At 46.8% G+C, this 26,813-nt stretch overlaps 1 long non-coding RNA gene across 4 annotated transcripts in view; it reads left to right on the top strand.

Moving 5' to 3' along the window:
• LOC139589754 (uncharacterized) overlaps window positions 1–26,813 on the top strand; it is a 49,689-nt gene that overhangs the window by 9,974 nt on the left and 12,902 nt on the right. For 3 of the 4 annotated variants that reach the window (XR_011679105.1, XR_011679106.1, XR_011679104.1), the window contains exon 1: window positions 11,671–11,809. The exons of the other annotated variant lie outside the window; for it this stretch is intronic. This is a non-coding gene — a long non-coding RNA (uncharacterized lncRNA). Of the gene's footprint in view, window positions 1–11,670; window positions 11,810–26,813 lie in introns of those variants that run through there. 4 annotated transcript variants of the gene reach the window in all.

The raw sequence follows: 26,813 nt of genomic DNA, 5'->3' as shown, positions 1-26,813 counted from the left end.
TCTGAGATTTGTTTTAATCTGTCTTGAGACTTCTCCTTTTTCCTTATATGCAGAGATCTTCCTGGGTTCCTCTGAGGATGCTTGCATTGGCAGTGCAATGGAGATCTGAGGCGTGGTTGTTGCTGCAAACTAAAGTCAAACAATTCCCCTCAATCCTTGAAAAAAAGAGAGATCTGCTCACCCATGTTTAACTGCTGCCTGGCTTCTGCACTTTTCTAACCTTCATTTCCACTTGTGACCTGCCCATAGGTGTGTGCTCACACTTCCCTCCCACCAACCCAGGCAGGGCATTGTGTGCCTGCCGTGCAGTTCCACACTAACGTGGTTCCTGAAAATCCAATGTGACTGAGGGCATGCACAGTTTGGAGGTGAATTATTGCCAAGTCTCCTGGAGCATAACCCAGCAGTGCTGGAAACGGCCCTAGGGATCAACACTCTTGCAAATGATCAGCCAGCCCCTTCCTCACAGAGGTCCTTATAGGAGAGTGTCTAAAGCGAAGAACTGTATTTAAAAAAATCTCAGAGAGAGGGATAAATAAGCAAAAAAACAGTGGGAAGTGTTTAAATAAATTTTTAAACAGTATAGTGGGCATTTTAGTTGAGAGACTTATTCTTGTCTCATTAAAACAAACAAACAAAAAATCCAAATGTAATTATTTACCTAAAAGCTGTATCACGAGGGGTGGATGCTGCCAGCCTGCAGGGCTGAGCCAGAGCTCCAGATCCCCCTGTTCCTGCTCTGTCCACAGGCTTTGGGCTGGCACAGGCACAGTGCTCCCTCCTGCCTGCCACCAGCCTGCTAAACACGCCTGCCTTGTGCTCAAGCTTAGCACAAGCTCGGTAAGGCACCTGATAAATCTAAACCAAACCCAAGTGCCTTTGGCTGCTGAGGATGGAGCTGCTGTCAATTTGTTTCTCTCGGCTCAGCAGTTTCCCCTGAGATTTCCATCAACAAATCGATGCTGGGTGTCGCCCTGTCCTGCCTCAGCTCCTCATCCCGGAGCTGTGCGTGTCCCCAGGCTGGCCCTCCTGGCTGCCGTGAGGGGTGTGCCCCGGTTACATAAGCCTTTGGGCTTTCCTCTGGTTTGCTGCACTTCATTAAGAGCCAGAATTTTATATTTTCTGCTGGACTTCCCCCTCTGCAGTGACAGCCTGACTCTGTGTCTGTGAGGGGATTCAAGTTTTCCCTTTGGGTATTTCCAGTAACATTGGTCAGGCACAAAAATCATGTGATCTGAAGGAATAATTTTGGCTATCTTACCCCAGATGTCAGATTCTTTCTGTCTTTTTACAAATTATTTTAATTTTTAGGACTCTTTTTCCTAAACTGTTTAAAGCTAGGGAAAAAAACCCCAGAAGCTGTAATAAAATCAGGACCACGATACAAATCACCAGGGCTCTTCCCACGGGCATTTCGGCCAAAGTTGACTCGCGGTGCCTGTTCCAACTTGCGGCAGCCGCGAGTGCATCAGCAGCCAAAGGTTCCCCCCTGCAGCACAGTGACAGCTACTGCAGGTGCCCCATCAGCTGGAGCTCATTTATCCACGAGGACTTTTCCTATTAAAAAAAAAAAAAAAATTGAAAGGAAAAAAAACCCCAACATCTTGCGCTGCTAAAATCCAGAGAAAATTCTACTGACTTCAGCAAAAGCAGATGGGATTGTTAATGCCATGACGGAATTGGCAATTATTGGCACTACTTTTCCTTTGTGGGACTCAATCTGGGGAGTTTCCCAGGGAGATATGTTAGGCCACAGGTCATGATATAATGACTACATCCACAGGTCATAATTTTGCTCCTCACCCATGATGAGGCGTGACGAAAAAAATGGGCTAAAACTTTATGTGGTTCAAGGGACAACTGAAAAAATTCATAGTGAAATGTGCTGAGGGACACTGAGGCAACACCACAGCCCAAGGACAGGACTAAGAATTAAACTGTTGAGGCAATGGGGGTTTGGGGGGAGAGAATTTTGGTTGATTCTCTGGTAACACCCCCTCTTCTGGGTGCACCAGGAACTGATGGACCTTCCCATGATACAGCCCCACCACTTGTTATCTCATGGGCATCCTGTGCCAGTGCTTGTCAAACCATTTGGGCTTGCCATTGCTTCAGGCTCTAGCCAAATTTAGGCAAATGCAACTAAATGTACTACACAGAGGTCACAGATGAAATGCACTTTCCAACTTTACCTGGTTAGATCCTTTTCTAAAGGAAAACTGAGCTCCTGAAAAACGTGCTGGCCTTTTGCATCACCTACACCAGGAGCATCCACATGAGTATATATTGACCTGCCCCATTTTAGGGATGCAGTGGGGCTTGGCCAGCAGTTGGCAGAGGCTCATAAAGCAGTTGGGGTGCTTTGTTCCCCTCCTACATGCACACACAGACCCCCTGAGCTCTTAGCTGGCTGCTGGCACAGCCCTCAGTGTAGCACAGACTGTGTTTTCTCATGTGAAATTCAATAAATTCAGCATTTTCAGGACCTTAGTATAATCAGGGTTTTCAATCTTCTCCTTCATTGCCTTCTAATATACCCTCCTAACAATTAACTCTGTGTGTTGGGAGAAGGCCAAATGCAGGGTAAAAGACTTCGTTTTTCTTTCCCATAATTAAATGTCGTGTTCGCTGCTGTCTTTCCCACTCGATTAAGTGTCCATGTATGGTCTAAAATGCTCTTTGGTGAATTAGCATAAAGTCTGTCAGGATTTCAACCAACATTCTCCCTCCCACTGCATCTGTGCAGCTCACAAAGGGCAGTGTTGGCCGGTGGCGGGGGCCTGGAGATGGGTTTACTGCAACTCTGAAAAAATGACTTGCAAACCTCTCCCCAGACTCCCTCCATGCTGCAGGCCAATTGGGGCAGCTAGCTGATTTGAGTCTTTTTTAAAAATTACATCTAAAGATATATTGGAGAAATATTACCCAAGCTGGACTCTGGCAACATCTACAGCACTGCATGTGATGGCAAAAAATATAATCGGTTGTGAGTGACTAATAGATGTGTGAGTTATAGGCTGGGAGGTGAAATAGCAACTTTCCACCAGTTGAGGATGTGCTGGAAGTGAGATGATGACTGGGATCCTCAGCACAAGATGAGCAGTGTGGTTATCCTGGTTGGCAGCCCTGTCCCAGGGAATGGCCACTTTGCCCAAAAAGCATTCCCTGGAGCCAGTGCACTTTTTGTCTCATTCTCCAGGGCTGCTCTGTGCCACCCAGTTCCAGAGTCTGTTAACCCAGCACTAAACCACATCCCAAGTGCCACTTCTGCACATCTTTTAAATACCTGCAGGGACAGTGACTCCACCACTTCCCTGGGCAGCCTGTTCTATGCAGCACCTTCCCTGGGCAGCTTGATCACCATTTCAGTGAAGAAATTTTTCCTTATATGCAATCTACACCTCCTGGCACAACCTGAAGCTGTTTTCTCTTGTCCTATTGGTTGTTTCTTTAATTTTCATAATTCTTCGATCTTCACAACTTCTGGTTTGTTACCAAGTCCAGAAGCAGTCTCTGATATGGGAGGATGGGGAATAATAAGTTGGGAAAAGACTTAGTGGTGAGGGGACCAGAGCTGGCAGATAAGCCTGGAATGTGACTGTGAGTCCCAAGCCCTCCTTGTCCACCTCTGCTCCCTGAGAAGGGATTACACTGGGTGGAATTTCACACTCCTGCTGTTTCCCCAACTCCTCCTGCAGTTCTCTGCATGTCCTTTGGATAAACAGCTGCAGAAAGGGAGCCTTTGTTTCCAGAAGCGTTGGGGGAATGGCTCATGGTGGTACAGATAACCCTGCCTGTTGAGGAGAGGCTACAATACAACTGGGAGGGTACACAATGAATTATTCACCGGCTGTTTCCTCTCTTTTCAAGAAATTTTCTGTAAAAACAGGGGCTGGAAGTGGTGCATGTGAGATATGCAATCAACAACACAGAAGGAGTTTGAGCTTTTGGCTTGCTGGGTACTCAGACCATCGGTCACAAGGAACTGGTTTGTGCAAATCTGTGTCTGGACCTCCATGATGTTTGACTGCAAGTGGCCCATAAATGTGTTTTCTTTTTCTCTGAATGCCTGCTGAAGACCTGAAAATCTGATTTACAGAAGTGCCAGGTGCCTGCAGCTTTGACAGATGTTGGTAGGAGTGATGCTTTAAACACACAGAGAGAGGCACAGTGCCATGCACCCCCATGACTGGGCTCTTGGGGCTTTCTGCTTGGGGCCCTGGCTGTTTGCAGCCTCTCCTTTGCCTGGCCCAGTCCCTAAGGAGGGGACAATGAGAGCTCCTCCCTCCTTGGGCTGCAGATAGAGGAGATGCTCTCACCTTAGTGAGCACTGGGCTGCATTGGTGAGGTGTGGTGTAGAAAAGCCCATGAGAAAAAATACAGATCCCCATGTCTGAGTCCTGCACTGGGAAAAAGCAATTGCCTAAGATGTGAATAAAAGGCATTGCTGTCTTTTTTTTTTCCTTTTCTTTTCTTCAGCCTGGCTATTTAAACTGCCATGAAAAATATGTCCATTCTTTTCTTTTATAACTTCTTACACGTTCTCAATTTTAGCCTCCACTCTCCAGAGCCCATAAAATAAACGGGTAGAAACACCATAAAAACGAACAAAATCCCAAACCATAGTCAGTTCATATGCTGAGTGTATAATTAAATGCATATTAAGGAAAATCCCTCATCTTACATAAATATATAATTGTTTATAAATCTGTAACTAATTTTAAGCTATTTGAAACAGCCTTATAGTAGAATGACCTTCTAGAAATTGAAGGGGGTGCCAGATGACTGCACTAAAGGACAAGAACAGATTAGATGTGAAATACCTCTGTTTTAATGTATTTGAAAAATTTTTCCCAGAAAAAATACAGGTTAAAAAAGAGGTAAAATTGCTCATTTATTTCATGTTTTTGGCTTTAAGTAATAAGAATATTTTTCCCCTAGGAGGTCAGCACCCTGCCATATCCAAGAACTGAGGACTTAACCAGGAATCAGCTGGTCAGGCCACCTTCCTCTCCTCTTGTCACTTCTTAGCAGTGAGTACTCAGCCTGCTTTCTGCCATCACCTCCACCTCTACAGGGCAACAGCACAGACATGAGAGAGGTTATTGGGAAAGGACAGTATCTCCTGGTACTGCCTTGCCTATTTGTATAAGAGCTATCTCAGAGCTGGAAAACAGTCTAATGTGCCTGCAGTTCCAAGGGGAAACACATGGCAGGAGAAACAGAGGAGTAGACATGAAAACAAATGGACACACACATTGTGTTTCTGTTCCTCGTGCTGGATATTGATGCACAGTGCATTGAACACCTGGCCTGTGCAGCCAAATCCCACCTGATCCCCTGGACCTGGATGCAGGGGATGGAAGTGCTTCCCAGTCTGCGGGGTCACATGCTGACAAGGTCTGGGCTTCAAGTTGAGGCCATTGTCCAGCCATTTCCCAACCCTAGCCAGGTCCTATTCCAAGAAAATAAGAGCAAGGTTAAGTTCTGCATCCTCCTTCAGCATTGTCCCCAGCTGAGGAGCATCCCTCACAGGTGCCCTCCTGCTCCCAAGTGTACCTTTGTCATGAAACCAGGGGATCACTCCAGGCTTTCCTCACTCTGCCTGGGAAGAGAGGAAATGGGATCCTGTCTCCTAAGGGAAGGTGGAAACAGCCGAGTTAGTAAGAAAATATATCCCTGTCCTAGCTGTGCCTGGGCTCCAGCAGTGACTCCCTCTCTAAGTGCTTTGGAGGGGAGTTAAAACATTGCTGCTGCTGCTTTGGTGGAGACTGAGCTGGCCCCAGAGTGGTTGAGCCTGTGCTGCTGCTCCGGGTGGGTGCAGATGACAACCCACATGATTACATTCCCAGCAGTGGGTACAGTGAAGTGCTGCCAGATGATGACACCTCACACGGTCCCAGGGATGCTTTTAGATTCATCTATTAATAGCTCCCTGTGTTTTCACTTCTGGAAACATAAATATGTATCCCCAAATGCTCCTGATTGTCACATGCCTGGAAGTTGGTAAATTGGTGACTGATTTCAGATCTGTCCAATGTAAGGCTCTGTGATTGATCAGCGTGTCCTGAGCCGTCCTCGCCTCACTCCTGTGCCAAAATCCTGGGAGCCTGTGCTCATCACAGTGACAGGCTGGGAACAATCTGAGCAGGAAAGCTGCAGGAGCTGGGTCAGTCCTGCAGCAGGCTAGCATAACTTCAGCTGATTTGAATGTGAATTACGCTCTTTTAGGCCAGGCCTGGAATTTGCCCCTGGCATGGGCTGGCTCTCTGCAGTTTCACTAAACCAGTTGTTTTTGACCCAAAATGCTGTCCGTGGGAAAAGAGCTGAGCAAAAGGAAATCGTGGTGCCAGCCTCAGCTGAGACTTTGCCTATGAAAAATGTAACTAATACAAGCTATCCGTACTTCTTGTGATCTTAGATTTTAACTTTTTTTAGAAAATGCAGTAGTTAATGAGTGCATACAAATGTGTGTGCATGGGATGCAAACACATAAACTCCCACCCATGAACACACACTCTAAATACTGGCTGATTCAAGCATAAGTGTTTTGTTTCTGAATTTAAACTTCCTCCAGATTCAGTAATTTTGGAGTGGAGATTTTGTCACTCTGTACTGCTGAGATGCTCAATGCAAATGTTGGGTTTGATCTGGCTGCTGACAGTTTCTTGGGTGATTTGTGTTCTGGGCTTTGTCACATGGTCCCCTCTCTGAACCCAAAAGTCTCTCTGGGCTCTGGACTAGCTGAGCTGCTGGTTTTGTGATACATGGGTATGTTGGCAGGGCTCCCCCAGATCAGAGATCAGCATTTCCACCTTCCCAAAAGGTCACTTTGTAGCATCTTTTTTCACTGTTGAGTGACTAAATTAAAGTGTTCAACCTAGTGGCAGCACAGGAGGGACATCAGTGACCCCACTGATGGGAACACAAGTGCACAGGTGTGTTTAAGACCAAATACAGTGAAATGTCTATAAAGAAGATATTTCCAGGTGATGACAAATTCATTCTGCTAGACAAGAGCCACCCTGAACCATCCACAGCTGGTGGGACGATGTCCCTGTGCCTAGCACTGCCTCTCCATCCTCTGGCAACATGAAAGTCACCCAGGGTGAGCTGCTGCCTCATGGACCTGCCAGCTTCAGGTATCATCACCCTGAGCCATTATCTGATACAAATGCAGCTCTTCCTGGGATCAAAGAAAGCCACCTGCATTGAAAAGGACTCATCCAGAGCTTTGACTCTGTGCCCCCTGCTCCAGGCAGGACAGCCACCCTCAGGAGTGACAGAGGACACAGATATGCCCTACAGAGGTCATGCTTCACTCCAGGTGGAAATGGGCACCCTCTGGCCTCTTTTAAAAGTCCTAATAATTTAAAGTCCCACATTTGGCTAAGGTAAAACAATTTGCAATTCTAGTCACTCACATGAGAATTATTTTAGGATAAAGAGCAGAGGCATTTGCAGTCTGGTGAGACACTCCTCACAAGTATTAATTTGGTCTTGTTGCTGGGGGGACTTTCTGGAGAAAGAAATGATGAGGAGGAAAAAAAAGAAAAAAGGAAAGCAGAGAAGGAAACTGGAAAGTGAAGGTCATGTCTTCCCTGTCTGGAGATGGTCTTTACCAATGGTGGTGAACTGTCCTTGTCTAGATCTCCATGCCTGGGCACAGAAGGGGAAAGAACAGCAGTTTGGGCCCTAAAAATGCAGAAATAGGAGGGTGATATTTTGCTTTCTTGCTGCTTACAGGGCAGTCACTCAAAAACCTACTGCAGTGCAGAGCAAAAAGTGGCCATAGTGATCCAACTGCTTATCGAGCTGGGGAAGACCTGAAGTCAACTAATTTGGTAGCAGCCTGTTTATGTAGTGTAATCCCATGTTAGCCTTGAAAATGCTAAATCAGGAGTGAAATCAAGATTTTTCTCACTACTGGATTTAGTTTAGCCTTTCCCAATGGGATAATGGAGTAGAATGCTGTCTTTATTGGAGCTGTTATATTTAATCCCATTTTATTTCCTTGTTTGTTTTGAGTAGCCAAGGACTTTCCAATAGAATATCTTTGTGCTCTGCAGGCTGCTCAGAGCAGGTCATATTAACAAGCTGTGGATAATGTTTCAGAGAGCATCCCAGAAAGCAGAGGCTGTGCCTCAAACCCAGGCTGCAAAGCCCCTGGGCTATCCAACATCAGGCTTCCCATTCCAGCACTGGTTTTCCCCAGCATGACCGAGGCTGTAGGAAACAAGCCAGCAGTGAGATTACTGCATGGCTGGGCTCTGCTTCAAGGGACAGGAACCTCCATTAAAGAGGCAGTGCAAGCTGCAGGGCACAGTGTGCACTGTGCTGAACTGAGAGGCACTGGTTTGGAGGCTACTGGTACACAGAAACACCGGGAGATGGTGTACCCTAGTGTTTAGTCCCTGTGTGCAAAGGCTGTCACAGGATGCATGACTCATACTCCATGGCCTTAAACTGCTTTTGTTGATGTTGCTGGCCCAGATGGCCTGGGAAGGGCTGAGCAGGGGAGCTCCCGTGGGGGGCAGTCAATGCACAGCCTCCTCCTCAGTGGGGCTGGAGGGAGCTCCTGGGGGAGTATAGCAGGCTCAGGGGCCACAACCTCCCTTGCCTGCCTCAGTCCAGGAGCACCTTCTTCTTGTGGTGGGAGAAAGGCATGGGAGCATTGGGAGGACTTTTTTGGGAATCATTTGCTATGGGGTTTGCCATTCCTTGCCCCTGGTTTCCACCAGGAGGGTTTGGGATAGGTGGTAGCAACGAGGACTTCCCAGTGTGTTCCTCTGACAGAGGCATCCTGTGGGCAGTGTTGTGAAATCCAGTCTGGTTTTATTTTCCCTGTAACACAGATCTTGATTTACCTGCTTTTTTTCCTGCCTACCAGCAGCTCAAGCCAGCTGTGTCTTACACTGAACTCTTGCTTGAAGTCTTTGAATTTTCCTCAACCTTCAGTCACAGATCTGAGCGTGCTGATAACTGATTACAGTTTCCAAGGACTCTTCCATGCAGTCTTCTCTGTCCATTGTGAAACAGAGAGGTATGACAGAGAGGGAAATCAAGTAAGTGATAATGAGAGAGTTGGTCACAAACTGAATGAATCAGCAAACACCCAGTTTGCAGTTATTTACTTTTGATAGACCAAATCTTCAGGGCTGAATTTTTCTCTTTCAGTTTCTCTTGGGTGCTTAAATCCCATGCAATACTTTGCAAATATAGATTTCCACCTCATGTATAAAAACAATGAGATGAATAATTTTAGCACAGATGGCTCTTGTAATACTGTTCTGGTTCCAAATATTCAAGGATCCTTTTAGAGCCCTGGGTCCTCATTCCTGGTATTTGAAAGCTATTATTTGATTCTTTTTTTCTTAAATTCTATTCCATCCCTCCACTTCAAGGTTATAGTTTTGCCCTAGAAAGGCTGAGGAAAATGAAGAAATTGGAAGACACTCTCAAATACATAGTTTTTGAGATAATTGGTGATTTTTACATTCGATAATTTGAGCCTCTATAATTTGTGAAATCACAGTTGATAATGTCAAAAAAAGTTATTCAAGGTAAGGTCCCTTTTAAACAAATAGTATGTAAAGAGCTGACCAATATTAAAACCTCTTGAAAAAAACCCCATGACACAAAGAAAAGTAGATGGTGTGAATGCAACCCAGCATGGTTTCTGCCTGATTCCACTGATGATGGGTGGAGAAACTCAGGCCCAGAGCAGCTCACTTACCCCAACCCCTTGGTTCACCACGGCTGCCCAAATACCCACAAAAACCCCCTTGGCTGATGAACTCCTCACTAGGTGGGTGGTTAATGCTTTCATTTAGACATCAAAAAGCCTCAACAACCTACAGCTTCTAAGGATTGGCCTTCAGGTGGTTGCTGTTAGCTACTCATGCTGGATGTACAGGGCACTTAGAAGCTGGAACATTTGGATTGGCAATCCTAAAGAGGAGATGCTGGTTTTGGGTATCAGTCTTTGCTGCTATGTTCAGCAGCAGTCCTGGGATTTGGGCTGGAGGGAAGCTTGTTTTGTTAAGCTTTCTGCTGGGGTCTGAGTGGTGCCTGCAGGAACCTTTCTCTTCCCTGGAAGATGAAGGTGGGCTCTGGCTTCCCTGGAGGATGTAAGAGCTGGGCTGGAGGCCAATGAGGCTTGTGTGTGTTTTGGAGGATGGAGAATTGCAGAGCCTGTGCAATGCATAGGGGTTGGAAAGCCCTGAGAACCTGATGCTAGCAAGTTCAGTGTGGGATGCTCTCTGATATGGGAGGACAGACCTGTCCAAGTTACTCAGAGCTGGGGTTTAAGGAGCAGGAGAGCCCAGGGTGGGCAGCTGGCAGTGTGAGGAAGGCACTTTTGCAGACAGATGCCCTTGGGTGACATGTCCCAGAGGTCTCTCACAATGACTGGTCAGTGCTTTTGGAGTTATTGCTGTGCTGATTCAGAGACTCCCTGGACAAAGTAATTATTACTCTTAGAAGTATCATCTTGTTGCTTCAGATGTGTCACTTTTAGGCTGATTTGTGGCTGGGACTGACCCTTCCCACAGCAACTGAACATTAACAGCTGAAGGCTTAACAGTAATGTGCTTAGTGTAATAAGATCAATTATATTAAATGCCTGATTAAGAGCCCTGGGGACTGGAATCCTTCCTCTGCAGAGGCACCAGTGGGTGAGGCTTCCCCTCCTCCAGAAGCTGTGTGTTCTAAACTCTACTCTCATGTCCAGCCTGCTTTTAGGTATAAATAGACATTTTTTCCTGTTCCTACCACTCTTCACTCCTGGTGCAGGTTGCATCAGGAACTCCTCTGACGTGGGTTTCTGCCCTTTGAGCTGGATGGCCATCACTGAGTTGCTTCATCCTTGCTGGGAAACAGGATCTATCTGAGGGCACTTCTAAAGTGAGATTTGGGGCACAGCCCTTGGCACCTGAGCAGCTGTGTTCACGTGGGGAGCAGTGCTGCAAAGCACCTGTGCATGGCAAAATTAGCTTTACATGTAATAATGCTGCATGCAAAGAGCTTCAGAAAGGGGGAACCAGCTCAGGGCAAGTTGGGAATGAATATGCTTCTAGCAACTCAGCCTTCACATTCCCAGACAAAACATGAATTTCAAATTGATGATATAGTCTACTAAATGTCTTCAGCTCTCTACTCAATATATGAGAGACGCACACCAGAAATTTAGAAGAGAATTGAATCTGAATATTAAACCAGTGATTCCCCAGAGGGAAATTTTCTCAACTTGTCTGATTCTCCAAGGAGATGGTATTCCCAAAGAACTAATTTTGTAACTAATGATCATATTAAATAAGACTCTGTCAGAGGTTTAGAAGACCTAACTTGGCACCAGTTGAATGCATATGGAATTTGTCATCAGTCATAATGAAAAAAATTGTTTGAAACTTTTTCATCGAATGTGCATTTTTTTCACTGAAAGTGCACTTAGAACTAAAACCTCTGTTCTTCTCAGTCTGTGAGGTGAGTAAATGATTATGTCCTCTGAAACCCTTATCAAAGGGGATGCTCTACCTTTCTGTAGTGTTTTCCTTTTATTTAAAGCCCTTTTACAGAAACCAATGGAAGTTGTCATGACGTGAGAGGCAGAAAAGTTGCCAAATGTCTTGGAAACACAGGCAGCTACTTCTGGGAAAGTGGATAGCTAAGGGCTAACAGGAAGGCAACTGCCTGATTCCAAATTTAGATTCAATGTCCCAAAACACATAAATCTGCTGAATTTCATCTCTGTCTATTCAGGCCTCTTAAAAATCTTGCACTTGAGATGCTGTGTCTCAGACTTTTGAAGGTAAGTTCTGTCCCCATTTGGCTCTAGCAGAATGGCTGAGCAGATCAGGGACTATTTATTCTTTATTATTTGCATATGTTGTAAAATATAGTAATTTTTCAATGTGTTCAGCCCTGGGCAATGGAGGAGCACGCAGAGCACAGCAGCTCTGACCTAAGTGAAGGAGTTGGAAAGAAAGGACTGGGGGAGGAGGGGTGCAGATGGGGAGAGGTTGGTGCTGTTCCTCCCCTGGATGGACTTGCCTGAGGGGGAAGAAGGTTCTTTGCTTTCCCCCTCACTCAGCAAGAGCAGTGCAGGCCCAGCAGTGGGGACCATCGTGTGACTGAAACAAGCTATTGCTAGGTGGGTGTTTGCTGGGTGATGGGAGAATCTGGGTGGATGTGTGAGTAAAGGATAGGAATAAAACTGGAAGAGTGGGGAAGAGAAAGATCTGAGTAATGGGCCTGTGTGTGAGAGGCATGTGAAATGTCCTGTAGAGCCCAAGAGTATATCCTCACCAAAGGTGAGTGATCAGCTGCATCCCACTGCCCAGCTAAAGGGCATTGTGCACTTCAGTCCAGTGTCTTGCACAGCATCTGCCCCCAGTTTTCAGGGGAAACCTGAGTGCTGTTTGCCTCCCTGATTCTTCTCTCAGCAGGGACTGGCTGTTACCCACTGACCCCGGCTTGGAGGAAAAGCACTTCTTGTGCACTGACCTCCTTTTCCTTTTCTTTCTTGCCTGGTCTCAAATAGAAAATGCACCAGGACCTCACCTGCATGGCTTTCATACCTGAATCATGGATGCAAGGAATATAGACAGAGAAATCAAACCCAAAAGGCAGCTATGTGCCTGACCCTCACTGAATGTTGGTGAAACTCCTTCATAGAGGGCTGTCGGCTAATGGGAGGGTATGAATCTTCCTGGTTGAGGTGGATCAAGAGAGGGAGAAGACTTTTGCCCTGTATGAGTCCCTGCCTTCATGCCCTGCTGGGGTGCAGCAATCTGACCTGTGTCCTGACCAGGTGACACTGCCAGGAGACACGAGGATCCACTCACACAAACCTTTCCTTGCCTAGTCGCTGATGGTGCCCAGAATCACCCCAGGAAGAGTATAGAGGATGCCTTTATTGGGAGTGGGGTTGTGAGTGTCCAAGAGTGACACAGTCCCTGCAGCATCTGAGCCTGGATGAGCTTCCCCTCAGCAAATGCTCCAGCTGGATGACTTAGCGGTGCAGTCATGCAGTGGCAGCTGTCCAACCCTGCAAACCAAAGAGCAACAGAAACTTTAGACACAAGTTGCTGGATAGCACTTGAAGAGGGGCTGCAAGAGGCCCAAAGTAGTCTGGTTTGGCCATCTTTCCAAGGATAACTGGGACAATACCCAGGCCCTGAGTGGCCTTGAGCTCCTGGTGTGACTGTTGGCATCTTGGGGTCAGTGAATGCTTCTATGGAGCAGAGGCACAGGACTGTCTGTGCTGACCTGTAAACCAAAAATAGCTGTGTTTCTTTTACCTTTAATTATTTTTAGGTGGAGGAGTGGCTTGAAAGTTCAATTCTCCTCTCATTTGTGTTGGTTTTCTATCAAGCCCAGTCAAGAGTCTGGCTTGTTCCTTGGAGTTGATGTAATGAGCAGGCCAGGTCTTGCCCTGATCCTCCCTTACAGGATTTGGAGTCAGGTTGCCAGGGAAAACCAACCCCTTGGGAAGTTGGGCAGCTTTCATAGCAGTTAGTGATGCCTCTTGGCTTTTTGTGTCTTCCTGGGAAGCTTCTCTTGTGTCTCTGTCCTGTAGGAGCTGGTAAGGATTCAAGCTGAAATCGCTGCTGGGGGCTGCTCCAGCCTCCCCCAGGCTTTGTGGGTGCCTGTGCCCCAGGACTGAGCCATGGCCTCTTTGCCAGGGCCACCACCTCCCAGCACTGCTGCCCTCCTTTGGAAGGGATGAGCTGCTGTCCTGATAGTTCACAGGTACTGCAAGATGCTCTGAAATCCTGTTCTGAGGGGGATCCATCCCTCTCTCCTCAGTGATGCAGTGGCAGGCTGGGAGGCTGGAGCAGCTTGGAGCCATTGCTTTGTTCCCATCGCTTTGAACCCACCACCTCGGCTAAATAGTTGGGAGTGTTTCCCTCTCAAAAAGCACCTGCACTTTAGAGTTCGGTAGCCGCCAGCTTAAAACCCTCCCTCTCTCCCGGGCGGAGGGACGTCTCCTGCTGCTTTTTCACCCGAACTGCTGCAGCCTTTGATAACCCAGGCTCCAGCCCTGAGTGTGAGGGGAACCAAACGCTTTGTGGAATGCCCTGGCCTTGTGCAGTGGGATGGCTGGGAGCTGCACCATGGCTCGTTGCTTTTCAGGGCAGCGAGCACTTGGCTGTGTATTTTTCACTGGACGGCCGGGGGCTTCGTACCCCCGCGGCTCCGCGCTGTGGGCCCCACTGCTGGGCCCGGCTGTTCCCTGAGAGCGGCTCCGCATGCCAGGGAGGAGCCTGGCTGGGAGCGGATCTGCTGGAATTTTTTTTTTTTTTTTTTTTTTTTTTTTTTTTTTTTTTTTTTTTTTTTTTTTTTTTGTGTTAATTTCCCCAGTCCTTGTGGCCGCTGCTGAAGGGTTTTTTTTGTGCCTCCAGCTCCACTAGAGGGCAATGTGATCTGTGTGGGGACGGGGCGAGCCGGGCCGGGAGCGGCGCGGCTGCACCTCGGGGTGCGATGGCCCGGCCCGGCCTGAGGCCGAGCGAGGGCTCGGTCACCCCTGAGTGGGACCCCAGTGCTGGGGCCTGAGTATCTCCTGTTCGCTGCCAGCCCAGGGCAGGGACGGGACGGGGCCTGACAATCAGTGAATGCCACAGAAAAGGGGGTAAAGCCCCAGGGACTGCCGGCCACTGCTGAAATGGCAAAGCCAAGGCGTGGGCGGGGGATGGATGACACGTACGAGCACGTTCCTGCTGCGGGCCGAGGAGCCTGCCCTGGACACATCGCCTTGAGGAGATGTCAGGGATGATTGTTCTGTGCTTGTTGCACAGGCCAGTGTGGTGGGAGGTGAGGCTGTCACAAGTTGTCTGTTCTCCCTGGGGTGGGGGGGAGGTGGGTGCAGGGAGCCCTTTGTTTTCATAGGGTCTGGGAGATTGTATTTATTCAATATATTGATGATAATAGGGGATCAGTTTCCTTTCCTGGTCTGGGTAAGGTTTGTTATAACATCACTCTGTTTTGAGACAGTGTGTGATGCAATGTGGCTTCTCCTGGGAGTCCTGAGTTTCTTTTTTCATTTTTGTTTTTTGAATGTGGCGGTTATCTGATTATCTGTGCTTCCTCACACATGATCAGGGACAACAGAATGAGCAGGAGTGGGCCCAGACAGAAATGGAGGCGGGGAAAGCTGCAGACCAGTGACCAGACTGAGTGTGGGGTAGAGAGCTGGCTGGGGAGGGGTGGGTGCCTGGGTTCCTTCACCGAGGAAAAGCTCCAGGCTTTGCCAGAAGTGAGGCCAGCATTGGCAAGTAGCTGTGGCAGCTGGCCAGCAGCTGTGAGGTGTAGCTATGAAGTGGCCACACCTTTGGATATGGGTTGTTGGATCCAAGCCGATTGCTCCCGTGGCCCTTCCTCTGCAGAGGGTCATTCTCCTCCAGGCCAAATGCTGACCCAGCCGTTACAGTGGCTGAACAACACATTCCTTGTCTTTAGGGAAAAAGAGAGGAAGAAGATGGCCTGAGGGAGTCTAGACCTACTCTAAATGTGGATTTTGGGGTTTAAGGCCAAGTCTTCTTAGAATGTTCAGGGGGATGTGCTTTGGCAGCAGACTAATGCCCCAACAGTGCCTCTTGGCATTCTTGCTGCTCTGTCCACCCTACCTTAGGCTGCCCATGCTGGGCTGCTCATTGTCCCCAGGGAAGGCTGTGGAGCAGCATGAGCCATGCTGGAGGGGCTGTGGGACCTACCACAGCTCTTGATGGCCAAAAAGCTCTTGAGCCTACGGTGGCCCTGGCTCTGCCCTAACCTGGTTTCTGGAGTAGACACAGCCAAGACTATGGGCTCCCCATGGGGGAGACAACACCACAGCAGCCACCTGCCCTGCTGGAAATTGCACCCATTAAATTCAGCATGGAAGCTGCTGCAAGGTGGCATGTCAATAAAAAATGTGAATTGCTGACTTTGACACTCCCACGCATGAAAACTGACCTTGGGAGATGATAAAATGCAGCTGTACTGAGGAGTGAACTAATGAAGTTTGACTTTAGTTATTCTAGGCTTTCTTCAACTTTTGGTAGGTGTTTTCACTGCACTAACACTGTTATGGCTCTCCTCTCCTCCTGCCCAACACCTTGGGCATGGGCATATAGGACTTGGTGACCCCTTCCAGAAGGCTGTCAAGAAAGCAAAATTAATTCCAGCTCAGTACATCATGTCATTTTGTTTTTCTTCTGTGGTTTATTTTTCTTTAATTTCATCTGCTCCAAATTTGGTTACACAGAAATTTCCACTTCAACCCAATCTGTGAGCTTTTGACAGACAGGCTTATTTAAGACCTACAGCTGGAAGAAGTAATTAAGGTTCCACTGAAAATGCAACTTCTTGACCTAAGGCAAAAGTACTAAATTTCAGCTTAGTTTTACTTTATAATCTCAGGTTCAGCTTCATAGCTGTGTAACATTTTATTGCTGATGGTGGAAACAGGGCTCTTGTTATCCTCCTTTTGTTTTTGTAGTGGAAGCCCACAAAGGTATAAAAAGCCCCTGAAAACCCATTTCCTTCCCTTCACAAAGCAAAGCCTATGATGGGGGCAAATATATATATTTTTTTCTATTTAGGGTGCTGCAAACAAGCACTTTTAAATGTTCACTTCCATTGTAGGACTGGTGGTGTGGTGGCCAGGGTTTGTCCTTTTTTCACCAGGACTGGGATAAGTTGTCTCATGATGCCTGGATCTTGTATTGCTGAGCTGAGCTTTGGAGCTTCCATCCCTTAAACCCTTCTGGGTGACACCTGCCCCAGGTCAGCTCTGGCCCTTGGAGCTCTAAAAGTGCTACCAGCCCCTCACCCAGCACTGGGAGTAGGGATGGGAAGGGAAGCTGTGCCTTGCCTGCATCTCCCTGAGAGCAATTTCCATGCAGAGGTGGGGGTAAGTTTAGGCCTGGCTCAGGGAGAGGGTGTGTAAAACTCACTACAGCTATCTGGAAATATGGCCAAATGGGAATATACCCAAACCTCTTAAAAAAAATCAATAAAGCAAGAAAGTAGTGTAGAATCTTTAGAAAATCAGATGCTCCCATTTTGTCACAGAAGAGCATTCCACACTGTCTTTTTATTAACTTGCAGCCATTCTTGAACAGCCTTCTCTTGTCATCCCTCCTTCTCCCCCTCAACCTTTCTAAAGGTTTTCCTGGAAAGAGTGGACAAGGAAATGGCTGATGCTCAATGGAAAACTAAAAGCCAACTGTTTTAGAATGACTTACAGGAACAAACTTTGCTCTGTTTGTCTGGGAAAACTTTACATAGTTAGCTCTCTTGGATGAATCACTGCTGTTAGCAGGAAAGCACTGCTGGTCTCGTCTCTACTGCATCCTCTTGCATCTCATCTCCAGAATATGTGCTGTTCATCCTACCTGGAGCCTGTTGCTGCCTTAGAATTCTCCCTTTTTGCCTGGACAGGGTTGCTGCTACAGTTTATTAACAAGCAGAGTTAAAATATGCTGCTGCTTTTTGCTTTGTGCTGTGATGCAGATTTGTCTGACCCCAGCACCAGGAGCTGGATGAGACGAGAGCCACGAGCTTGGTTTGCCAGAGCAGTGAATAGCTGCTCCTGGAGCCTGGATCACTGCTGTCACAACCCCCTTGCTACACAGCAGTGGTACAGCAGGAGCTCCTGCTGCACATCCACAGGGGCTTAAAACATTCTGACAAGTAAACTGTATGGGCTGGCTTGATGCAGGATCAGATAGAGTTTGTCAGGGCTGCTCCAGCCTCATGGTTCATTGGAAATTACCCATCTTCCCCCAGCTGGCATGGCCCTGGCACGTGGCTCCCAGCCAGCCGCAGTGCTCAGGGGTGTCAGGCCCCCTGTGTTACACCTGACCAGGACCAGTTCTGGACTGTGGGGACCTGGGGGGACCTGCTGGTGTTCACTCCTGGTGAGGGTGATGCCATGGCTGGAGTGAGCAAGGCCCGTTCCACCCTGCAGCTGGCAAATACTGCAAAGGGGCAATATTTTAGGTGGGCAGGGATGCAGGTGCCGGGGGATTGTCAATGTGCTGGGTAACCCAGCCCAGGCAAAGCTTTGCTGAGGCATAGATCACTGACCCTGACCTGGAGAGGAGCTGGTGTGATCCTCAGCCTTCACAAACCCAGAGGCAGCTGAAGGGGTGCAGCCCAAGCCTGGAGCATCTATCCCTGTCAGAATCATAAGTTCAGTATTTGTGGAAGAGGAGATGGATTGTGTTTGCTCAGCAGTCCCAGGGGAAGCTGTGTCCTGGGGAGTAGAGAGTGGGAGGCAAAGGGAAAAACAGAGAGCAATTTAAAGGAGTCCTTCATTCACTGCCTATGCTTGAGGTCAGCAAGGAGGTTGTTTGGGAGCTTATGGCACTGCTGCTGCTGTGGCATTTGCTAACACAGCTTCTAAATCCAAGGGGGGGAGAGAGAGAAAGAAAATTCAAAATAATCTGAAATTTTTGGTTTAATATAAAATAAAATCTGTTAGATACAAAAAATGGGAATAACTTTCTCCCTGTCAAAATACTTTTGGATACAGTTTTGTGTGCAGACTGCCTCATTTTCATCCGTTTTGCAATAAAAAGCGCCCGACTTCTCACCGGGGCTGGCTCTGGCAATATCCCTCAGTGACGCATTTGCAGTTGGCAGGGGAAGGAGGGAGAGGGTTCATGTGGAGTCACACACATCCCAAACGGGTGTTCCTCCAAGCGGGGAGAGCTGCAGTGCAGAGATGCAGCTGCGGTGGCTCCTTGTCCTTGGAAAGGCCCTGCAGGGCTGGGGAGGACAGCACTGTTCCTGTGCCAGCTCCCATGTGTGTTCAGCAGAGCCCTTCCCTGGGTTTTGGTCCCACTGGCTCCCTGTGGGCTCCTCGTGGTTTGAGGAGGGGCTGTGATGAGCTGGGGCAAATCTTTCTGCCAGGGCTGTTCTCTGTGGGCTTTGGGTGATGCTTGGGTGGAATTGGCCGTGTGTTTATGTGTCTCAACACCCAGTTCCTCAGTTGCTCCTGTAAGAGGATACCTGCTCTTCCCTGCAGCCTTTAGGGCAGCCTGGAAAGAGGCAAAGTCTGGGTGTCACAAGCAGTACTGGCCAAAACCCAGTTTTTGTGTTCCCTTCCTGTGTCCTCAGGTGGATTATATGTATAATGATTATATGTATAATGATTATATGTATAATCACACTGCTTTCATGTTCAATATTTTCAGTGTTTAAACAATTCCCCTTGTACCAGAGAGTTCATCTTCCCATGTTCAACACAGGGTCTAGTCCTAGTAGGGCTTTGGTTGCTCTGGCAAACAGTGATGATCAGGAGGAAGAATGACAGTGATGTGAAACAAAATACACTGAGCTGGACTGGTTTTCTTTGCAGGCATTTTGTTTTCTGGCAGCTGCAGAACTCTGCCTGAGGATCCTGTGCTGAGAAAAATACCCTTGGGAAAAGCAGTTCAAAGGCATTTTTGGGAGAAGAAACTTTCTTCCAGTCCAACTTTGACAAAAGCACACACAGACCAAAACCCCTCTGACCTCTCCCAGCAATGGGCTGGACTCCTCAGAAGCCACAAGCCTTCCTTTCTCCAATGCTTAACTAGAACCATCCCAGATACCAAGGGTTTGGCATCTGAATCATACAATTTGTCAGTGACCTGTGCTATTTGGAGACTTGGGAGTGTGCCACCAGGATGCAGAGCAAGGCTCTGTTTATAAGCCATGCTGCTGCTGTAACATGTCCTCGAGGGCAGGTCTCAGGGACATAGCTCTGAGGTGAAAGCTCCCCTGTTCCCCCTGACAGGGAGAGGTGCCCAGCCCTTCCTGGACCAGTGCTGGTTGTGGTTTGGGAATGCAGTGGAGGAGTTTTCGTGTGGAGCTGGGGACTCTGGGGGAGGAGGGCACCCAGCCTGGCTGTGCTCAGAGCTGGCATTGGCCTGACCTGCTGGTAATTATCTGACCTCCTCTTAATTAAGAGAGTGAGCCCTGGTTGGGGTGATCATCACCACAGTGGCTCCTTGCTGGTGCTGAGCTGTGCAGGGCAGCGGTGTGGGGCTGCAGACTGGGCAGCTTTCTGAGCAAGGGTATTTTAACAGGGGTTTCCAGAGCCCACACAGGTCTCTGGATGCACTGAGCAGCCTCTTTATCTCAGGAGGGCATTAAAGGCAGCCCTGGAAGGGAAAATGACAGGATAGGGAGGCTAGGAAATCATGGGAAGGGAGGCAGAAAAGATGTTAACCGAGGGCCTAATTAGCACAAGTGAAAAAATGCTAATAGGGTGAAGAGAGACTGGGAAGGGAGGGGAGAGCTGTGTGTATGTAGAGACCAGCTGGTGGAGAGAAACCAGATGAAAGGGAAGAAACCAGAAACAGGAGAGGAGCAGGGATGGGAAAACAGGAGGTGGGAGGCAGAGAAGGAAGGCAAGAGGATTAGTTATTTTGAGGGACTTTTTCAGCAGAAGAAATATAAGGTTAGGGGAAATAGCATCTGTGGAAAGTAGAAAGGTGAGTTGAACTGAGGGAGAAAAACCTGTGCTTTACTATTTCTCTTCTCCAAGAAGAGGAGAAAATGGTTTCAGGATAGCTGTGTGCTTGGTTACACTGAGAGGAAAAACCCAGATAGTCAGAGCAAGAAAAAGACCAAGGTCTGTAGTGAACAACAAAAGAACAAAGGAACAGGAGGAGGTTGTCGAGTAGTTGGTTGCAGAGAGAATGCAACTGGATTTTCTTTTCCCCACTAAGCAGGGTGAAAGTGGGCTCAGCTCTCCTCTCTCTGAGCAACCCTGAGAGGCTGTTTTGCTATTTCTCTGTTGATTATGCTGCTGTTGGGTTACCTCCATGCTGTGCACATGTGAGCAGAGCTTGTCCACAGAGCTGTTTCCCATTCCCAGGCCTCTCCTGGGGGTTTCTCCTGCAGGGCTGGCTGTGGCCACTGACTGTGCCTGGGTCTGCAGCCCCAACACAGGGCTCAGAAAGCCATGTTGTGGTGGGGTGCTCTCCCTTCACAGCTGCACCCCAAGGAAGCTAAACCTTAGCTGCAGCCTCTCTTGCTCCATGTTCCAGCTATGAGAGCTCAGTTTTAATTACTGAGCAATAACCTTTTTCACTCTCCCTTTGGAGCCACTGCTGTTGAACTATGCTGGTGTGCATTGCTCAGGATGCTGAGCCTCTGTGTGCATCTGCCATGCCCAAAGCACACAGCCAGGAAAGAAAGACACACCTTGAAAAGCCCAGACCACGGATACATGGCTGTGGTGGGACCATCTCTGCTGCATGGGTGTTATGAGCAAAGACCAGGGAGCAGGCAGGTTTTTGTTTCCTTCTTTCTGCAATATTGACCCTCTATAATTCCAGTAACATGGGTGGAATCATGTCTAGAGGGCTCAGCAGCTCTTCTTCCCCAGTTTGTACAGCAGTACTATAGGCACAGGAACCTGGGTCTGATTGAAGAAACTGCCTTGGCAGTGCAGGCTCTGCTCATACCTGGTGGCTGGGCACATGCAGAACAGCATTGCTGGCCTGGAAACTCAGTTGTAGGAATTCTTTGGTGTGTGTGTGGTTTTTTTGCAACTTTGTGTTCTTGATGTGAATTTCTGACAGACCTGGTGAAAATGTTTAACAGCTTCCACATCTCTTTAAACATCCCGCTGCCTCTCTTACTGTAATGGGGGGTTTTGTAAAATAGAATGAGAATTACCCTTGTGGTCTATCAGAGGTGCCAATGGAAATGGTCCTTCTGTGAAGCAGAAATAGTTTTGCATTTTAATGCACTTCTGGACAGATATTGGTTCTGTGTGAGGTTTGCACCCAGCAGAGAGGGGGAAAATGTCTGTTAAGCAAAAATCTTTATCAAAATGATGACACCATAATACAGGCCCAAATGCTGCTCCTTGTCACCACCCAAGTAATCACGTGGAACCAAATGCAAGTGCCACTCCTGTAGGAATCTCTAAATCGGCTGTGGTGGTGGTGTAAGTCAGTAGTGACCCCAAAAAGTCAAAGTATCACCTTTCTGCTTGTGTCCTGCGTGGGGAAGGCACAGTAAGTGCTGTGAGGTCAGGGATGTGACCATGGTGTGCTCCTGCACATTCCAGCCCCCAGGGCCGGACTCCACAGCCAAGGGTGCAGTCACTCCTGGGTGGAGTCATGTTCCCCCTCTTTGGGGGGATCCCCCCACCTTTACAGCTGTCCTGCAGGACAGGGGGGCTGGTTTGCTGCCCATGCTGCTTGCCCTTGCTGCAAAAGGAACAGGGCAAACAGGGCTCTGCCTTTGATGGGGGAAGGCAAAATCCAGGACTGGGCAAAACTGAAAGCAAGGTGATCCCAGGTGAGTGGAGTGAACCCTGTCTGAGGATTTAAGGGATGGCAGTGGCCATGGGTGTTATGAGAAAATCTTCTTTCAATGGGCATCTCTGCCATGATGTAACTGCACTTCAGGCAAAAGGCACATCTGATTTGGCAACAGATAAAAGCTAAGTGAAACTCTTCTTGTTTATTTTTCTTAGCTTTACAACTCATTACTGGAGTGGCTGGGTTTCCTCCACAAAAAATGCAAGATTTAATGACATTGAGACAGCTGAAAGGTAAAGCAAAGTAAAGCTGAACAGTTCCCTGTTTTTCTAAAAATGTCAGACTTTCAAACTTCAAACTTTTCTTCTGTTTTTACTCAATCTTTATTAATTTTAATTAAAAACCTGAAAATCATGGTTCAGTACCAGACCAAGCATTTAATTTCACATCAAACTGAAGTGCCAGTAGCAATAGTAATCATATAAACAGCCATTTTCATAATACAAAGAAAGGGACATGCTGAGGCTGGAGATCTTGTTTGGAATGGGGGACCCAGGGGCTGCCCTGGTGACAGCAGCAGGAACACAAGTGCAGGCAGTGGTCTGTCCCTTTCATTGACAGAGTAAGATCATACAGTCAAATTGTACAGTCACAAGCCTTACAGACAGAGAGGTCCTTCTGGGATCATGTGGTGCCTCAGAAAATCTGTTGATGCTGCTCAAAGTCTGGGTCTGGCTGACTACAAAAAGTGTTACCCAACTTTTGTTTCCTTGGCTTTGCTTTCCTCTTTGTTCTCCCCTCTTATTTCTTTCTCCTAGTGGGTAAAATGAGCATTTGAATCTCCAGCAAATACAGGCTTTAGGCAATTTAACACAACCACTGCTCTCCTGCAGTTGGAAGAGGCCAGCAGAAGGACTGTGCTGAGCTGCAGTGACTTGGTGGCCCTTTGCTGGTGCTCACCAGCACTGGATCTGGCAGCTGGCAGGCAGTGAGGGCAGTTGCATGTCCTCTGGCCTGCTGCCACCAACTCATGCTCCCTGTGCTCGTGCTGCCTCCCCCTCTGGCAGGGACACAGGTCATATATATGTTCATATATATGTGTGTATATATATAATGTGTTTGTGTCTATATATATATTTATTTATCATAATGGGTGACAGAAGCAAGCTTAGGTTTACCTTTGGGTATCTGTGTTTTTTCTGGCACTGTGATAATTTGACCTCTCCCAGCTCTGCAAGGAGAGGAAGCTGACTGAATGTTTATTGCATTTGTAGATTACATTTGCCCATCTACAGCATATGTTTACAACAAATTTATGGACCCCTATAAAGGGGCTAACAGGCATTATATTTAATTAATGTGGCAGAAATTATATCATTGTAATAACTGCCTGGCCTTTAGAGGTAAAACTTAGTGCCAGGGATTCCCAGATGAATCATCTCTGATAAGAACCAGAAATGACATAGGCCATATATTGTATGGTGAATTTGTTTGGATTGGTACCTTTAGGGTATTCAGCCTTGCCAAGTCTCTGTGGTGCTGACACAGTTTATTACACATTTTCATTTATTAAGAGATTATTTGACTGCAGTTTGTTGTTTTATTGTACAGCAGGTGATAATTTTACACTAAATTAACTGTAACATCTCTGTTAGGAACAGGCCGAAGAGGCTTCTTGCTATGATGCTAAATACTAAGTAATGGCTTTTATTCATCAAGGGAGTAATTTACTGCCATGTGCAGAGCTTGAATAAGACTTTCCACTTACCTGTGGAATTAGTCTGTGCATGTTCAGGTTAGGGTTAATGGTCTTGTGCCAACACAGGCTCCCTCTTAGAAACAGATATCTGTGGTAAAAGTTCACCGTTTTCTACTTTCAGGCTGGACTAAAAAAAATGATTTGAGGCTACTAAATCTACACACAGGCAGAGAAATAGCTATTGAGGTCTGGAGATGAGTGATGCTTGTTATGTCAGTCTGTGAGCTGGGATTTTAGCATCAGGAGAGGTTACAGATGGGCAGGCAAAGAAGTGAAAGCTCCTTGCAGAGTTTGACTCTTCAGTAAAATAAAAAGATGTTGTTTCTACCCCTGGCTTAAATATTTGTTATTTCAACCAACTAAATAATTCAACCAGAAAATAATTTTCAAACTCTTTATGAAAACAAAGGAAAAAATAAGCAGCAATAACCATGCCCCTTTTTCCCCACAGAAATTAATAACTTGAAGGAAAAATATTTATTCAAAGCCCTTTTTTCCATTTAAAATAGATTACAGATGAAAATAATTTGCCTATCCCTTAATGAAATCCATTATACCAGACTAGTTTCATAGTCTGTCTCACACAGATACCATTGAGTTAAGCTTTATGTTGGGAGATGGGAATTCCACACCAAATTGAATTGGAGACTGAAGCAGGAACAATTATGGCTGCAAATTATTAAAGCTTTGCTATATTGGAAATTCACAGCGTGCTTATAGCAGTAACTTATTATTTAGAAGAACCACACTACAAAGCCAAAAATTAGAGGAAAAAATCAGAACCATATTACTTTGATCACAAGTCCATGTTTAAAGAAACCAATCATTGGCAAAATAATCCCTTTCCAACTGCGCCGTGGATTAGCTTTGGTTAATGCTAACACTGCCTTTCTATGGAGCACATCAAGGGAAAAATTATCAAATAAAATCTGGGGCTGCCTAAGTAATTCACAGTAAATAATGTGCTGGAGGGAAGCCCCTGATACACACACACACACACACACACACACACACACACACACACTCACACTCACTCACTCTTGCTCTCACTCAGGACTTTCTGAGCCAGTTCTGCCTCTGAGTGCAGAGTGAGCTTCCCGAGCGGGTGGCTCTGAGTCACACACATCTGTTCTGACTGGACAAACACATCCAGTGTTATATTTCCAGCTACTGAAAGGATGATCAGAGCTCCTAAATTAGCTGTCCAGTGTGAAGTTTTTTATGATTAGTTATTCCAAGTTGTCTTCTGGGGAATATTTTCCAGGCCTTCTTTTCAAATTTGCTGCTCAGATTGCTCTGCAGCAAGCTTGTTAGCTGGAGTGCTTATGGAGAGCTGCTCCCAGAGCAATGCACATCCATATGCTGAGGATATGAAATAATATTCTTAACTCCTTTTTAGCAGTATTCCCCAGATCTACTGAATGGGTATGCCTCTTTTATTTATTTGGGGATGTTATTGATTTTAAATGAGGGAATGTGAGACTATATAAATGGATGTTGCCTTGTTGCCTTTTGGGAATGACATCTGATTTTCACACCCCTTCCCCAATTTTTTTGGAGTCTGTTTTCTGTAAAGGAAATGTACAGAAAATTTCAAGCTCATCCTTAATGTGGGATTTGTTGGTGTTTTGGTTTGTTTTTTTTTTTTAAGAGCAGGAGCAATACCAGCCTATGAAACAAAACTCTCCCAGGCCCTAGGCCTGGGAATTTAGTGTTGGTGAGTGGGAGGCTCTACCCATGCATACCAGCTTAGGTGTGAACATTTGAGGAAAAAACCTGCACATTTGAGAGTGGAGGAGGTGCATGGCACTCTATGGACACCACAGGGTCAGCTGCATACAAGGGACACTTGAGAATGAATCCTTTGCTACAAAAGCTGCTGCTCCTAAAGCCACCAATGCAAAAAAGATGAGCAAATCTGAGAATAAACTGGGAGATTCAAAGAAATACTTTGTTTATATTCACAAAATATTAATTTTTTTTTGGGGCATAGATGATTAAATGCATTCAATCCTTCAGAAGGAGTTTCAGTCACTGTGGTTTTAGAGGGATGTGGTCTTGCACCTGCCCTGCCTCAGCACTAGCCCAGTGCTCTCCATCCCTGTGGATTTTAGGCAGCATACAAAGCACAACGTGAGCTTGTAAAGCCCTGAGAGATCCCTGAGCGAGGGCTGTTCTGCAAGGACCCATGGAGATTACAAATGTTCAGGCAGGATTGCAAACGCTGAGGTGAGCTGGCATGAGTGACATCAACACCAACTAGATCATGCCTATTTTTAACATCCAGCAAAACTGTTAGAACCAGTACTGTTATCATCTCTAGGGCTAAAGCCCCCCAAAAGGAGAAGGTATTGTGGGACACCCCATAGAAAGCGATGCTTGGAGGTTACACCACAGTATATGCTACTGCATTACATTTATACCCATCTGCCATCCCTGTAGCCTGTTCAAAGAACTGTAAGTAAAAGCTGAGCTGCTGATAACCACTTTACAAATGAAAACCTTGATTTTATTTGATGGTGTAAGACTTGTGAAGAAAATGAGGGAAGAACATAGAACAGAATAAATTTTATTTGTCGAGTAGATGTGGCAGAATAATTACAGTTTCTGGGAGAGTGTGGAGGACAGTGTAAGAAGGCTGGAAAAGAAATAGCAGCTTAAAATGTGATTGTCTGTTGGGGGTGATAGTAAAGTCAAAAGTGCCATTTCCAGTCTAAAATCCCTGTATCCAATACTAAAGAGCATTAGAGCTAAATAAGGATTTGAATACAAATGTCTTCAACTCCAGCTCACCACAAAAT

Source organism: Agelaius tricolor, unplaced genomic scaffold (assembly GCF_023055355.1).
Source record: "Agelaius tricolor isolate 1412-34295 unplaced genomic scaffold, bAgeTri1.0.p SCAF_5, whole genome shotgun sequence".
NCBI classification, from domain to species: Eukaryota; Metazoa; Chordata; class Aves; order Passeriformes; family Icteridae; genus Agelaius; species Agelaius tricolor.
The sequence above is the reverse complement of the archived record's forward strand: the minus strand, read 5'-3'. Positions and strand labels throughout refer to the sequence as shown.